Source organism: Pleurodeles waltl, chromosome 6 (genome assembly GCF_031143425.1).
Source record: "Pleurodeles waltl isolate 20211129_DDA chromosome 6, aPleWal1.hap1.20221129, whole genome shotgun sequence".
In the NCBI taxonomy this organism is placed as follows: domain Eukaryota; kingdom Metazoa; phylum Chordata; class Amphibia; order Caudata; family Salamandridae; genus Pleurodeles; species Pleurodeles waltl.
Window position 1 is genome coordinate 1468255129 of NC_090445.1, and position 16699 is coordinate 1468271827.

A 16699-nucleotide genomic window follows, 5' to 3' on the forward strand; every position below is an offset into this window, starting at 1 on the left:
CATGTTTCATCCCCGTTCAAATGATTTTTTTAAATGAAACTGTATAACAGACCAGTTGTTTAGGCTTAGCTACATTCAGAGAATTAAACATGCCCAGCATACCTGCCCCTGCAAAATTATATAACTGGCAACAGTACACGAATGCAACTTTTAGTGAGCTTAATGAATGGGTTCAGAATGGTACATTTAACACTTCAGTGACGCGTCCAGGCGGTGGTTATTGTGGCCAATAGATACCAATGGGTGTCATCAACGTTTTGTCAACTCCTCTGGGGGTTTCCGGACGAGTAGGTCAGACTCTCGCTATATATCACCAGAACATGCTGAAATAATTACAACATAGAGTGTGGGAAAGTTGTGCCAGCAGTGGCTAAAATCATCCTCACTAGATGCAGTTAAGACACATCTCACTCTCCTGTCTAATAACACTGACTTACAAGATTTTTTGTCAGGCACAAAGATACAACGTAGGAAGCATTTCTTGTATGAAGTATACAATTAAATATGGAAACTTTCCCAACAGGAGGCTGCAGCCCGGTTGAGGCAGATAGATCAGGAAAATCTGAAAAATGCATTAGCTGTTGTGGATAACAACATTGTTTCTTCTGCTATAGACATTATACGATCTGATATGTCTTCTTTATATCATGGACAGAGTCAGACCAGGTCCATTATGCAGTTGGGTTGGACGCTTCAGACACTGAAGGCGGGTCGCGTTCCGTGGCAGCACATCAGTGCCAGGGAAATATTTTTTTCCTTTAATTTGCCGCGACATCAACAACTAATGGCTAAGAAGGAAGCGACTTATGTCATGCTCAACATTGAAAAGTCAGAAAGATTGCCTTTTACCGTGGCCGAGATTCCCTCAGCAGAGTGGTTGATACACAGGGTTATTAATCTGCCTATTTCTACAATACAATTCACTTCTTGTTTGAAACATGTTCCGGTGGGCAGATATGAAAAGTTGGAAGATAGTTACATCCATGAGGTGTGGGAGCTTCCCTTCTCATACAAGTGCCTCAATAGCATGAAAGAGGTCTTTCTTAGTGGTAGTGGATGTGAGACTTCAGTCAGCCATTCGATGATTTGTAAGCAGCTGTCCTTGCATGGGGCGTGTAATGCCTTGGTTGCGAACTTGGCTTGCTATCTGAAGGGAGTTCCAGTTCTCTTGATTAAACGCACGTTCCAGGTGCTTTCAAACGGCAGCTCCGTCCTCCTTAATAGTGAAGACTGTTGTGGCATGCGGGCTGGAATAGTTTACGTTGTTTCGGTCACTAAAGTCGTTACTTGCTGCGGGAACTTGCTGTTTCCCCCCACCGGCCTCACATTGCTACTTCCAAGGTGAATTTTGACAAGTTAAGTAGACTAAAGGCTTTATTGTTTCAGAAGCATGTGGCCCTTACATCTGCATGAGAGACCTACACACTTCAGGTGGCAAGGTCATCAGCGGAAATACAATCCCTGTTAAATACAAACTTTCCGAGACACTTTGGTGAACTCGTGGGACATATATTTAATGCGTCCAGCACATCTGGATTAGCTCATTTTTTCAAAGCTGTTGGTATTGGTTTTGTTCACACCTTTTCCTCCATATTCGGTTCAATACCTTCGGCTATTCGTTCCATTTTCGGAAGCATTTTTTGGGGATTTCCGATAACTTTGGCTCTATTAGCCGGCATTTTGCTGTTGCTGTTGTTCTTCCGCAATGGCTGTCCCGCCACAACAAGGACGAATGTGGGCGCTCCCATCAGTGTAGCTGTGTCGTGAACGCATGATGCAGCACTTTGGAGCAACACTCCTGGAACATTTGGAATGTGACTGGTCTCTGTCATTCAGACCGGTTTTGGATTGTGTGCAGCCCGTGTTTCGGTGCGGTTGGTGCTCTTTTGAACATGCACTGGACGTTTGTCTCTCACAGCAACACCCCCCAGTGATTCATGCTGATCTCTTGATGTTCTCGATGAGGGATCATTACCAGACATGCGCGCTGCGGCTGCGTTTGGTTAGAGAAGCTGATTACGAGCTACCCTTCATGGAGGAAGTTGATATTAACTCGTTCGTAGGCACTGCACGAGATGCCGCCTTGGTTGATACTGGGGCTTTGGAACATACCTGCTCCTTGGTAGTTTTTGGCTTGGATTTACCGGTTTTGTCATCTGCTGAGGTGGAGAATCTTCTGCTTTCTATGACTAATGCTTGATTTGGACTTATCCTAAATTGACATTTTCCTTTAAATTCAGCATTTGGCCGCATGCTCACTTTTACATTTGCAAATTAGTAAGCTTGTGTGTCCTCTCAACTTGTTACAATTTTGAATAGGGTTTTAGATATATTTTAGCTTAGGGCATTTTAGCTTCGGCTTAAACCACTTTCTACCGACAAGGGGAGGGTGTAGTGTAGCCATTTTAATATAGCTTCATGCACGTTAGTTTAATATACTAGGCCGCTGTGCACTTTGCCCTAGATACATTTTATTTGGCCTCGTACTGTTATTTTACAATAACCAGTTTTACGATCTTGTTTTAATTTCCTTCTAACACACTGTTTAGCTTAGTTCAGCACTGTGTTCTTTAATAATGCATTCTTGATCGCCCTGTGCTTCAGTCAAGGCTACAGTCTGGTACATTGCCGGTAAACGTGGTAGAAGTTTAGTCTCCAGTATTCGAAGAAAATACACATCCTTACGTAGGGACATTTTCTTAGAAGATCTGCGTGTTAGTTATAAAAACACTTCCTAGTCCTAGTACACATCAGAGGGAGATTCCGGCCAGGGACCTACAACTAGATGCTGACTGCCCCGTTGCAGATGCTAATGCAGATTACAGGCCTTTGCTCTGGTAAGAGGGTTGATGTCCTCCCAGGGGAACCTGAAAGGCAGGCTTAGAGCTTAACATGCTGTGCTTGAAATATAACTTAGAGAGAACATAACCTAGCGGCACTATGATAGCTTTATTCTTGTGCTTCACTCTCATCGTTACTATTTTAATCCTACTGTGTTGTGTAGTTCTGGTTTTTGCAGCTCACGCTTTTCTATCTAAAATGCAGTTGTTTTATTAAACCAATCTTTAAAACTTAAACTGCCTTTGTCATTTCTATGTGAGACCGTACTGCGAATGAGAGAACCGGTTGGGACCTGAGTGACCACGACTTCCCTGGGAAGTGCTAAGATGTCATGCGCTCGGCTGCCCAATTGTCTCTTCCCTTTGGGAGAGATGAGGCACTGCTAGTTAGCCGGATCAAAACCCGGATTTAGAGTGACAAGGGTCCTTCACTGTGGGTCAGACTTAGTCCCCCACACTGTGAACGATCTTGCTGCTCAAAATCCAGTAGTCTCATTAGGATAATGAGAGCCTACGCGACAATGGGTTCTGATTAGAATAGATCCGCAGTGATCTTGTCCGGGCCAGGGGCATTGCCCGCTTTCTGTGCTCAAATAGCACGGTTTGTTTAATCCAGGGAGAATAAATCCATATCATCATCTTGCCCCCTTGTGATCATATCTCTTGTGGAAGGTAGGAGCAGTCCTTCAGAATCCGGGGTATCAGAAGCAGCACAGCCAGTAGCTTCTTCACTACGGAGAGCTTGAAAATGCTATCCCAGTCATGGGGTAACATATTATTCTCTGGCCTCATTACATTTGTATTGCCACCATGGCTGATCATGTGCCAGAAAGCTGCCTGGTTCCCACACTTGACAGCATCTGGAATATCACCTCAAACAGTTATGTCCCATGTTAATCTGGCCAGTTTTTTTGGCCTCTTTGTACTTACCTCTTACTGCTGGGAATGCCCCTGAAAGGCCACTTTTAATGGTTTTGATAAGATTAGATTTAGCTGTGCTGCAGGCCTTATACCATGTAGGATTAATAATAGGCGGAGGCCAAATGATGGTATAGTTGGGTGTAAGTAGCGTCATTATTGACTACGGTGTCCCACGAGACGTTGTTGTTGTTGGTAACAGTTAAATCGCCCAGGGGCAGTTCCAACTGACAACCTAGGGGTTCAGCCTTGCCCTTGAGGGTGAGGAAAAGGGGAAATTGTTCACTTTCATATTGCTGTATCTTTTCCATATTGACAAAATTAGACCAGGAATGTAGGTCCAAGAATATGCTGTTGAGATCACTCTGGTAATTATTCCTTCTAAAGGTAGGTGCCTTTATGTATCTGAGGTTGTTTGGTCATTACAGACTCTCAGGTGGCAATACAGGGAAAGAGCTATCATATGCAAAGCTACCTTGCCTATAGTCAGTATGCAAGGACCTAACGGTTGTAATATACCCTAGAGTTTCTTCGTCGCACGCAATGGTCCATAGAAATGTTGAAAGCTCAAAGCTTGCGTTGAAGTCCCCTTCCATGACAACTACAGCTGTGTTGCCTGTCCTTTCTATACAGTCTCTCAATAAAGATAAAACCTGGTACTCTGCTGTGCTTCTGTTGTACACATTGTATAGGAAGATTGTTTTCTTATTCCAAGATAAGAGTTCTAACCCAAGTATATCTGGTGAGTCCATCGTTAGTTGTTTTACTAGACATCCCAGAGCGATGCTGACCCATGTAGCAAGTCCCCCTGGATGGGCTGTCAACTTGGGTCCTTATGGCTGGAACAAAGAAGGTTTTGAAGCCTTGTTTGTGAGATGGTAAATTCTCCCAGGATTCCTGAAACATAAGGACAGCTCCTTTCCCAATAAAGGCCTCCTGTCTTCTTGTAGTATTGTGCTGTTTAGTCCCCTTATAATCCATGACACTAATAATAGAACATTAGTTTAAAAAGTGACCGTGGTCTAGATTTCCTGCTGTAATATTCTGAGTGATCCATGTGGTATACATATCAAGGTTTGCATAGATGGTTTTCCCAGGGCTGGATGGTTGGTTTGAGCCTGCTCAGGGGAAGACCATGGTTGGCTTGGGTTCATGGTGTCAGGTGCTGGAGAGCTCCACTGCCTACGTTTTGCATTGGCCCTTGCTGATCTGCTTCGGGTAAACTTGCCAAATGACTCCAGTCAAGAAGAGGCTTGTGGTCTCTCAACTCTCTCTGGCATAGGTTGATGCTTTTGGATTAAATCTAGGAACTGGTTGGTGGGAATGTATGGGCTTCCTGTGCTAAAAGAACATTTACAATGGAATGGTGTTTAAATATCAGTTTGATGGAATCTGAGTTGTTGTCTGTTAAAGATAGACATGAGGCCCCAAGGATACTCAAGTGAATTACACTATGGCGCTTCCAGACATCTCTGATCCAGTGGGACGCTTTGTTGATTAGGGAAGACTAATTTTCTCTGAAATGTGTCTGAAGTTTGGGGACCCCTGTCATTTAAACTGTCCTGCTGCGTAGGGAACTTTCGCTACCTAGGCCCTCCCCTGAACTATGTTGCAGACTAGTTGTTAATGGTTTGGATTCCAAATGAAGTTGGGGTAGGGTTGTAAGGTCAAGGGTGCAGGGAGACTGTGTGTAGGTCACTTGTACCAACAAACTATAACGAAAGTAAGAATGGAGCACACTAAGAATAATTAGTTACATGTGATAGCTATGTCCATGGATCCTTCAATTTTACTAAAGCTTCAATAAATAGGTATGGTGTAGTCCAAGTAGAATATCACATGTATGTAATGGTTACAAGACTACATAGTTCAAACCACAAATTTAACATAAACAGAAAAAATCAAAATAACACACATATATACATGAAAATAACTACAAAGAAGGAAAACGTGAATGTGACAATACTATTACAGTACAAATACACATGACACAAAGCTAACACAAATCATCTAGTTAAATATAAAACAATTAATTTCCAAAGACTCTAGGTCCAGGCACACAGGTCCAATTAGTCCATGTAGCAAGTGTGCACTGTCCAAAGCGTTGACTTGAAGCAATGAAGGTTCATTTTATCCAATTCAGGAAATTGATTGCAAGCTCCAAACCAGATTCAGCTGACACGTGTTTCGTCCCATAAGGGACTTTATCAAGGCTGACAAAATGAATTATAAAAGCCCTTGTTATGACTTAATATCCTATTACTCATTCAATCAATATCTGTTACAATCTACAAACATATAACAGCACAAATCTTCATAAAAGCCACCACGTGTGTCAAATTCCAAAAAATAAGGAAATTGTTAGCAAAAAAACACTACACCAGAGTTTTCTGATCATCACATCCAGTATATGTGACCTACAAATATATAAAAATATATGGAAACCAGTCTACTATATATTACGCAATGGTGTCTCTCATGTTGTGATTCGAAATGAGACATTTGCAATTTTAGTTAGCATGCAAATAAGCAGCTGGTATGTTGTTTTCATGCTGGTTAGTGCCTGTTGTATCACCGAAGGGAGTGAAAAAGAAGAATCCCTGAGTAACTAAAGAGTCAAAATTATCACTAATAGCATCCTTGCTTGTGTCCCAATTAGCACCACAGTAAACGGAAGGTATTGTTCAATTCTGTACCTTGTCCTCCTATGTTTAATATCTACTTCTCAGACTATATTCGTCCAGTGGGGTGCAGGGGCACTGTACATCTAGAAAATAGAAAAGGCAGTTTTCCATATCCAGTAAGAGCACCCACAATACTTAATCAAAAATGTCCAGCCTAGGGTTCAACCAACCTGTGCTCCTTTAGCTCTCACGAAAACATTCCAAATAAGCTCAATTCAATTGGCATGACCAAAAAGTCCTACAGTTCCCAGAGGTAGCTCACATGATCAGACACTGTACAGTCTGTAACAAATATAAAAATACAGAAGTATAATGACATTATCCGCAGCATTATTAATACACTGCCATGCAAAAAGAGAGTAAATAATAAGAAGAATCCCCACTAATTTCAAAAGTCTGCAAAATACCAGTTACCAAAACTATCTAACATCCCATGTGCAAATTCATACTGAAAAGCTCCCATCCCTTTAACTGTTGGAAGTACAGCTCGTACCTTATTCCTAGCGACCTCGTCGCAGCAAGACGCCCTTCCGAGTAAGTAACGCGAAACCAACTAACTACAAAATACAACTTTATATAGTTGGTCAGAATAGAAGTAGGACTCATAGTTAAACCCTTAGTGGTTATTTCCTCCGAAACGCTGTCTTGCCGTGTCTCCAAAATGTCCGCCATCTTTTCATTGTACACTATTCTTGTCGAAAATGCCAATTACACCAAAGGACCAATTTAGGCATGTCACAATCACTAATTAGAAAAATCCCAATGCGGTCCACCCATCTCCGTCAGTACTGCCGTGCAAAGCCCGCATTGCAGTCAAAGCCCGCATTGTAGTAAAAAATACTCTGACATTACAGTCCGTGTCTGCGACCATACGCGCAGACTACATCCAATTGCGGGCGCCATCTTGGGGGAACCCGTAGTGCATCCACGAGTGCATTTAGTTCCAAAGTTCGAAGGGCACCCTGTCCCATTTAAGAGAAAGTGATCGATCTAGTTCAGATAAACACCTGATAATGTGGGGGACGCGGGTTGCGCTATTGGTTTGACTCTCCTCACCTGGGGGTTGACATCGGAGCACCAGAGCTCAAGGGCAGGAGCCCTTTAAATTCTTCCTTTGCGCTCCCGCTCGCGGGGACGCGGGTTGCGCTATTGGTTTGACTCTCCTCACCTGGGGGCTGACATCGGAGCACCAGAGCTCAAGGGCAGGAGCCCTTTAAATTCTTCCTTTGCGCTCCCGCTCGCGGGGACGCGGGTTGCGCTATTGGTTTGACTCTCCTCACCTGGGGGCTGACATCGGAGCACCAGAGCTCAAGGGCAGGAGCCCTTTAAATTCTTCCTTTGCGCTCCCGCTCGCGGGACGCGCGCGGGCGTGCCCGGGCGAAGCCCGGGCCAAGGGCGGGCCCGTCCGTGCCCGTCAGAGGCCAAAGGAGGCCGGGCTGGGCCACCTCTCTTGGTCCTAAGGCACGGCAATTGTCCCTCCTGCATAGGGAAGTACTCCAATCTCTCCTCTACATTGTGATATAGTACCATTCGCAAATGGGGAAGCGTAAGGCCAAAGACAGCCCGACTTTAGGCTCTGGCAAATCCAAAATACTCAAAATCAATAAGACTATGTTACCCCACACTAGCCATGTTGCCAAGGAAATAGATGATTTAATAGAAGAGGTAGAACAGATTCTAAACAACAAGGAGAAGCCTAGTTGAAAGGGCTCAAAATCTGGCACGCTTATTCCATTTCTAACATCTAGTTCACATACTGTTGTTAACTCTCATTCTGTCGCCTCATCTCACCAACCACTCCAACAGTCGTTGCCTTGCCAAGATCCTATTGCCCTCCCTACACCCTATTCCGATGTAGATGCTCTTAGAGCTTGCACACCTCACCCTTCAATTTTATGCTCTAATCGTTTTTCTCCGCTGGCATCCATTGACTCGGACAATCAGCAACCAGCCGTCTCAGCTCTGCCATGTATAGTGAGTCCTCCTCCACAAAATGATTTGTTCACAATGGTGTGTAGCCTTAAGACTGAAGTTAGCGAGTTGAGAGCATTATTGCTTGAGATCACCACCCTTCTTAAAAGCAAATATCCTTCCCCTATTAGCGAGCCTAACTCAAACCTTCTGCCTACCAAGCATCCACCTGCAAAAGGCGTTTTTCCAAACGGGCCTCTCCTGCCACTAGCTTGCGCTGCAGGTCCTATAGACGATCAGTGTCCTGCAAAACAGCTTACGTCCTCTTTTGGAAGAACTACCCCTCTCCTTCCTAATGTTCCCTTCAAATGGGATACTACCAAAGCTTTATACCATAATCATAAATTAACTAGCAACAACTACATATACATGTGCAATGTTCCACCTTTGCCCCCAAACGTGAGAGAAGACAAAGCCTCACTAACAAACAAGGTCTTGCACTGGGTGAGACATACCAGGGGTTGTGGCTCAATCATCTATGATGACATTGTATCTGTCGAGCGATCTAATGGTTCCCCTGGTCTCTCTGGTCCTAGTGACTTTATAACACTTAGTCTTAAAAGCCCACATTTGGCAGCAGGCCTCATGGAAATGGAAGCACGGTCTATACGCAGGAAGTCCTCAGCAATTACTCTTTCAGCTAGCTGTCCTATTGCTAGCTATATGCGTGCGAATCCTTCCACTAGATCAGCCAATTTGGCCCCGAACCATTTTACAACTACTCAAGACATAAGACCAACAGGCCATCAGGTCCAGAGAGATCCACTCCCTGATTTGGCCCCTAAGTTCTGTTTTGGCCCTGCTTCAAGGGCCCATCTAACCCATGATCCTGGGGCTACCTCGGATATTGACTGACTATGTTTCACCAACCTTTGCACAGCCACAGCAGCCATGAACTTCCCATCCAATTCACCCTGCCCAGCCTCTCTTCTTTTATCGGACTCACAACCTGGAACTATTAACAATACCACAAGTTTATTCAAGGCGAACCCCGTTGCCAGTTACGTCCAAGTTGATACTACCACGAACTCAAACATTTCTTGTGTCCAGCACACAGCAAAACTTTTATCCTGGAATGTGGCTGGCATTAACAGCAAACTTGTTGACACTGAGTGGGGGGCACTCGTTGGAAATTTTAACGTCTGCATGTTCCAGGAAACATGGGCAACGCATTGTACATACAAACAAGGGTATAGTTCCTTTTTCAAGCCTGCTAAGCCATCTTTAGCTGGCAGAGCGGCAGGGGGTTTAATCACATGGGTAAAATCTATAGAGGGGAGTGGTACAAAGGAGATATATGTGGATTCCCATGATATTTTGGCCGTTGCTATCTACCCAGCCTCAGGCACTCCTGTCCTTTGTCTAAATATTTATAGCAGACCGGGACCCTCAAATCACTGATCTCCCATTGTCGAGCTACTGAATATCTTAATCTCAGACCTTCGCCTCAAATATCATATCATAATAGCTGGTGACTTTAACGTTCTACTTGAACTTAATGCAGATCACATAGAGGTCATGCAGTCTGAAGATAGTGTATGGAATATCCCTCCTCCTGTGACTTTTCACTCTACCCAGCAAAATTCATATAAACCAAGCGTTAGGGCCTCACAGATAGTGGACCTCATGATATCCCACGGCCTTCGTTTGGGTAATGGCCGCTTTCCAGCGGACATTCCGGCCAGACCAACCTTCTTCAGGGGCTCATATAGTAACAAATTGGATTATATCCTCTTTGACTTAAGACTATGGCACCATATTCTAGACTTAGAGGTGGGTCTTCCCCCATACTAGTGATCATGCTCCCCTCCAGATCACATACAAGAGTTCTCTCCTAGTAGGGGTCGCACTTCCCCCTGTCTCCTCTACTGCTATGGAGCCGTCCAGTAATAGGCGTACAGTCAGGTGGGACTCCTTTGTGCAATCATACAAGCTTCAAGGAAAATTGCGTGCCCTAACCTCTTCTCACCAGTTATTTGATACCAACCATATTCTGGCTCCATTAGAAATATTGCCTCTTCATTTGGACCTTTTTTCCACTTTGAAAGAGCTGTTTACTAAACGTCCAAGGCCACTGACTATTTCCTGTATTCGACCACATACTAAATGGTTCAACAAGAGGTGTAGGGAGGCCAAAAATACTTTGGCCATCGCACTAAAGACCAAGGACAGATCAGGCATCATCATTGCTAGACGTCATTATGCTTCTACTTGCAACAAAAGTAAACTCGAGTACGAAGAGGGGCTATGGAGCAATTTACTTGAGGCAGCTACCGTCCATGATTCAAAACGGTTCTGGCTCCTAGTTTCTTGTGGTGATCAGAACCGCGCATCTCACCTGGAGTCTTATATTTCTCCTGACATCTGGCTCTCCTACTTTAAGGAATTGTATGGACCATTGTTGGCAAGTCATATCTCTGACATAATTTCGGAGGAGCCAACAACTTTTGACGAGTCTATGGCTTTTTTGCCCCCTTTTACACTGAACGAAACTGTGTCGGCCATTGCAGCTCAGAAAGCAGCAAAAGCCCCTGGGATGGACGGGATCCCCTCTGATATGTTTAAAGTGGACCAGAACACCTGGGGCCCATATATTAACAGACTTTCTAATGCCATCTTGACTAGCAGAATTTATCCTGACTCATGGAAAGAGGCGATTATAGTGCCCATCCATAAGAAAGGAGAGAGGAACAACCCGGGTAATTATAGACCCATCAGCCTCCTCGACAACCTTCAAAAATTTTTTTGTTATCAGTTGTTGAGCAGGCTGAACAAGTGGCTAGTTGAAAATCAAATCTTAAATCATCTACAAGCGGGCTTCAGAGAAAAAATTAGCACATTAGATCAGATATTTCGTTTTACTTCTATTAAATGGAAAGTTGTCGATGTTGACTTAGGCCACCTATATGTAGCATTTGTAGATCTAAAATCGGCCTTTGATCTAGTACCCCGCCACAAACTGTGGGAAGTTCTGTCTAAAATAGGAGTCCCGTGCTCTATTTTAAATATTATCAGGGATCTTTACACTGGCAACTATGGTAGAATTAGATGGGGCCCACAAGGTGAATTAACAGAAAAATTCCTTACTGCCCGAGGTGTAAGACAAGGTTGTGTTCTTGCCCCTACCTTATTCCTTCTCTTCATAAACGCATGCATCCCTTATCTCATGGAGTGCTCTAACGACTCGCCTAAAATAGGAGGGCAGAAGATCCCCTGCCTTCTTTTTGCCGATGACACCCTGCTGGTTTCCCAAACAGCCACAGGCCTCTCAACCCTGCTTTCAAGATTCATTGATTATTGCAATGATTATGGGCTCGAAATCAACCGATTAAAAACCAAGTGCATGGTGTTTGGCGATAGGAAAGGCAGAATGAGACGACCTATCTATTTAGAGGGTGCCGCGCTGGAAAGAGTCAGCGATTTTGATTATCTAGGCCTGAAACTAGAAGACTCGCACAAGTGGCAGCGCCACATCCAGAAGGCAACTTTACGATTGCAACAGCGAGCGAGTGGCATTGCAAGATTTGCAGCTAGATCTCCTTGCTTTGCCATGACGCCCGCAGTAGAAATTTATAAACTACAAGCAAGAGGGGGAGCAATCTATGGAGCTGAACTGTGGGGCCACTGTTGCCTGGATGATTTGATAAAAGTGGAGAACTCTTTCTTAAGGTCATTGCTAAGAGTTCCTTCCAGTACCCCACTGCTCCCAATACGCATGGACCTAAATCTCCCTTCTATCAGCCAGATCGTTGCACTCAAGCCCCTGTTGTACTGGATTCGTTTATGGTCATCAGATTCTCTTGTCCATTATAGATGTGCGCTAGCTAACTTGATGGCCAACAACACTAGCTCCAAAATCAAGTGGTGTGCATATGTAGAAAGGACCCTCTCGCTTCTTGGTTTGGGGTCCTATTGGAAGGAACCATTATCTATCCCTAAGAACGCAACCCAGACACTAAAGGATGCTTTCTGGCTCCACGTTCAACTTTCCCAATTGTCCGCTGTCTCGTCATCATCCATGACGGGAAACTTTTTATATTTTAAATGCCATTATGAATTTGCACAATATATGGATACAGTATCTTCTCCGTTTGCTCGTTCATTATACATTAGATTCAGGGTGGGCTCTCTTCCTTTGCGTTCCCTCACTTATAAATGGTCCAATTTTAGTTGTTCTTCTAAGATGTGTCCGATGGGCTGTGCCAGAGAAGAATCAGTAACTCATATTCTCTTCCAATGCCCCGCATACTCCAAACAAAGAGCCCGTTGGATTATTCCTCTGTGCAGAAGTAAGGGTTTTAAAAACTGCTTGCTAGCTTTGAGAATTTTTAAATCTGATTCATCGGTTTTAGTGGTTTGTTGTTTGTCAAAATACTTAGACTCAATCTGGCGTATCAGACTGAACACGCTTAAAAAAGCAGAGGGAAATTTAACAATGAATGTGGTAAACAATAATTGATGGATTTATCATTGTATGCACATATCACTTTTATTGGTTCAGATGCATTCCCTACCTGCTGTTTTTATTTTTCTTAGATATTTTTTAAATAGAAACGTCCTTTTTATCTGATATGGTTTGCCAGGCTTGTATTTTATTCTTTTACCTATAATGTGTTTTTACATAACTATAAGGTGCGATTTTCCATGAGGGAACCGCTTATGTGTAAACATTTCTCTTTTCTTTTTTCTCTCCTTTTCAATTTTTTATGACTTAAATTGTTTATCATGTAGCTTGCCGTTCCTTTTTGTGTGATGTGCTTTTATGGTATTTATATTTACCGAAATAAAGCTAATAATGAATGAATGAACACCTGATAATGGGCCCACATCAAGAAAGCTTTACACATGATCAACTAAGTTATTTCAAACACTATCTTGAAATAGTTGTCTACCAAAATAAGTCTGCTTATAGTACATGGCAGATTATTAATCCACATCCAAACGAGCCTATTTCCGAAATCACATATGTAATTGAGAACAACATCCCAAAATGGTTATCTGCCAGAGTCAGTCTAGTTTCGATAAGTGGCAGATTGATTAGCCACATCCCACACATTTTCACCAGATCATATACGTTGTTTAAAATGCCATCTTGAGATGGTTGTCTTCCAGAAAAGGAGAACCAAAGCTAAAGTAAATGAGCCAGACGATGGATACACATATCCACAACATGTGACACTTTGCGGGCTCTATCGAAGTCCGTTACAAATTTGCCCTTTCTCTGCTTTATCAATAGGTGTCAACTTTATTTGAAAACAAAACCTGGTATGTCTAGATCGTTGTCTATTATAATCAGTGATGGAGGATGCTTAGCTATTTTAATTTAGTCTGTTCGCTTGGAATGTGCCTAGGAAGCTTCTATTACACATCTGATAAATGTTACCATTCCCACCAGTGAATTAGTATAAGATGATGTTAATAACTAGGCGTGTCATGTTACAGATGTATTAGTTGGAAGCTGTGAACATATCTCATGCAAGATTTTGATGTGCACAGGCTTGATCGTGTGGTTAACTTCCTAAGTTCGTGCTCAACTGACATAATAGCAGCATTGAATACCGTTAAAGGGCATAAACATTCCTTGATGACACAACTTTCTGTAGGAACATGTGAAATCATAAGAAATAATGCATTTCATGATCTAAATTCATGCCCAGTTGTATACTCTTCAATCTAAGTATCCATTTTGACTCATTTCTTCTAAGTTCTAACTCCCGATTCCCCCCTCTCGGATGTGCTCTTGTCTGACTGATGCCCATGTATTTTAACATAAGGATCTCCAATGTGGAGTGTTCCTTCATCACATGCCGTACTATTGGAGAAAATGCATCATTATTTTTCAGGGCCCGTACATGTTCTTGGATCCTCTCCTTTAAAGGTCGAATGGTACTCCCTACATAAATCTTTGTGCATTCACATATCAAAACATAAACCACATATCTAGTATTGCAGTTAATAAAATCTTGGATCTTGTATATTTTACTGCCATTGAAGTGGAAAGTGAAGGTCTTGTGTAACGCCAAATGGCATATGTTGCATCTGCTGCAATTGAAGAAACCCCTAGGTTTTTCAGGTAACCAGGTAAATGATTTGTCCTTAAGTGGTGGTAAGAAACCTTTACATATTAGATCCCTAATAGTGGTACCTTTTTTATGTACCATGTGAGGCTTGATGGATAATATGTGTTTTAGAGTATTATCTGTATGTAGAACCTTCCAATGTTTGAACAAAATCTTATAGATGTCCTGGCTGTTTTGGCTAAACGAGGTGCAAAAAGAAATCGATCTTTTGGGTGTGATGTTCTTTTTTCCCCTATTTCTTAAAAGTGATGCTCTTGACAATTTATTGAGTTTATTTCTTGCATTTTTCAGGATTTGTCTAGAGTAACCTCTCTGAATGAATCTGTTCTCTAATTTGTTCAATTCTGCCTCACAGAGCCTGTTGTTACTGCAATTTATCTTTATTCTAACCATTTCTCCGAAGGGAATGGCATTGATTTATGTGGTTGGATGAGAACTGTTAGCATGTAATAATGCATTGCAAGCAGTCAGTTTGCGATGTAAGTTGGAATATACAACGTTATTTTCTATAAATATTTCCAGATCTAGGAAGTTGATTCGATCTTTGCTGTGTTCATATGTCATTTTGATATTGAAATCATTGTTATTGATATGATGAATAAGTCTGACCAACTGTGATTCGTCACCAGTCCAGATCATGAGTACATCATCAATGTACCTTCCCCAAAAGAATATATGCTCCGTCAAATCTGCAGGACCGTTCATCCACAGATGTACTTTTTCGAAAAGTCCCATGTACAAGTTTGCATAGGAGGGCGAGAACCGTGAACCCATTGCCACTCCTTGTGCTTGTCCATACCATTTCCCTTCGTGGATGAGAACGTTGTTCTCAAGTATAAACCGAACCATGTCTACTATCATGTTCGTATGTTCCAAATGTGAGGCTGATCTATATGCCAAAAAATGACAAATGGCTTCCAGGCCCCTATTCTTCGGTATACAGGTGTAAAGGGAGCTAACATCTAGAGTTACCCACGTCATTTCTGGCGACCATGTGATGTCTTCTAATTTTGCCAGTACATCACGTGTGTCTTGTAGGTACGATGGAAGATTCTTGACAAAAGGTTGTAAAAAGCTGTCAATGTACTTAGATAGTGTTTCAGTGGGCGAATCTAGACCTGATATAATGGGTCTTCCAGGTGGTGCTGTCTTATGTTTATGGATTTTCGGAAGTATGTATATACATGGTGCCTTGGGATAAGCACTGAAAATATATTTGTATTCTGCATCAGAAATTAAACATTGTTCTAACCAGTTGCCTAGTAGATTCTCTAAGTCCTGCACAATTTTAGACAAGGGATTATCCTTCAGTTCAGTGTATGAGATTTTGTCTGTCAATTGTCGGTGTGTTGGTGTATTAAGATTATGAGCTGCGAAGAGTCTTGGGCAAGGATGGAAAGGTTCCAGGCGAGAGGCGAGGCAGGTGGCGGGAGGTGGGGGGTCACAGGGTGGGGAGCATGTGGGAAAAAATGTAGAAAAAGGTTTCCTCATTCACCAGAATCAAAATGGCACCCGGGGGATAATGGCGGGTGAGAGTAGTAAATGCCGGGACCCCTCTTCTGTTCAGCTACTGTCTTGGAATGTGAATGGATTAAGAACAAAGGGTAGGAGAGACAAAATTTTACAATATTTAAAAGACTCCCCTGGTAAAATTCTAATTCTACAGGAGTCGCATCTAACTAGAGATGAGGGGGTTGATCTCTTTAAAAAGCTACCATGGGTACACTCATTCGCCTGTACGGAGCATAGTTTCAATACTAGGGGGGTTGCCATTTTAGTTAAGCATGGGATTAAGTCTGGATTGTTAGAGGTACAACCTGATCCAGTGGGAAGATGGATTATAGTTAAGATACAAATTTATGACCGAAAATTTACTGTGGCAGGATTTTATTGTCCAAATTGTGACAATATTGGCCCTCTCGAAAAATGCTTTTCGCAGCTAGTCGACTTCCCGGATCCGGTTCTAATTGCTGGGGATTTTAATGTAGTGCTAGATAATAACTCAGATAGATCTAAAAAGTGTAGGTCATTAAGGACTCAAAAAATCCCAATGTTTTTTTTAGAGGTGTGATGAAAGAGTGGGGGTTAAGGGATGTATGGCGGCAGAGGAAGAGAGAATTAAGGGAGTTTTCTTTTTACAATCAGAAATATAAGCACGCATCTCGTATAGATTATTTTCTTATTGACTGCAGGCTTGAAGGTTTGG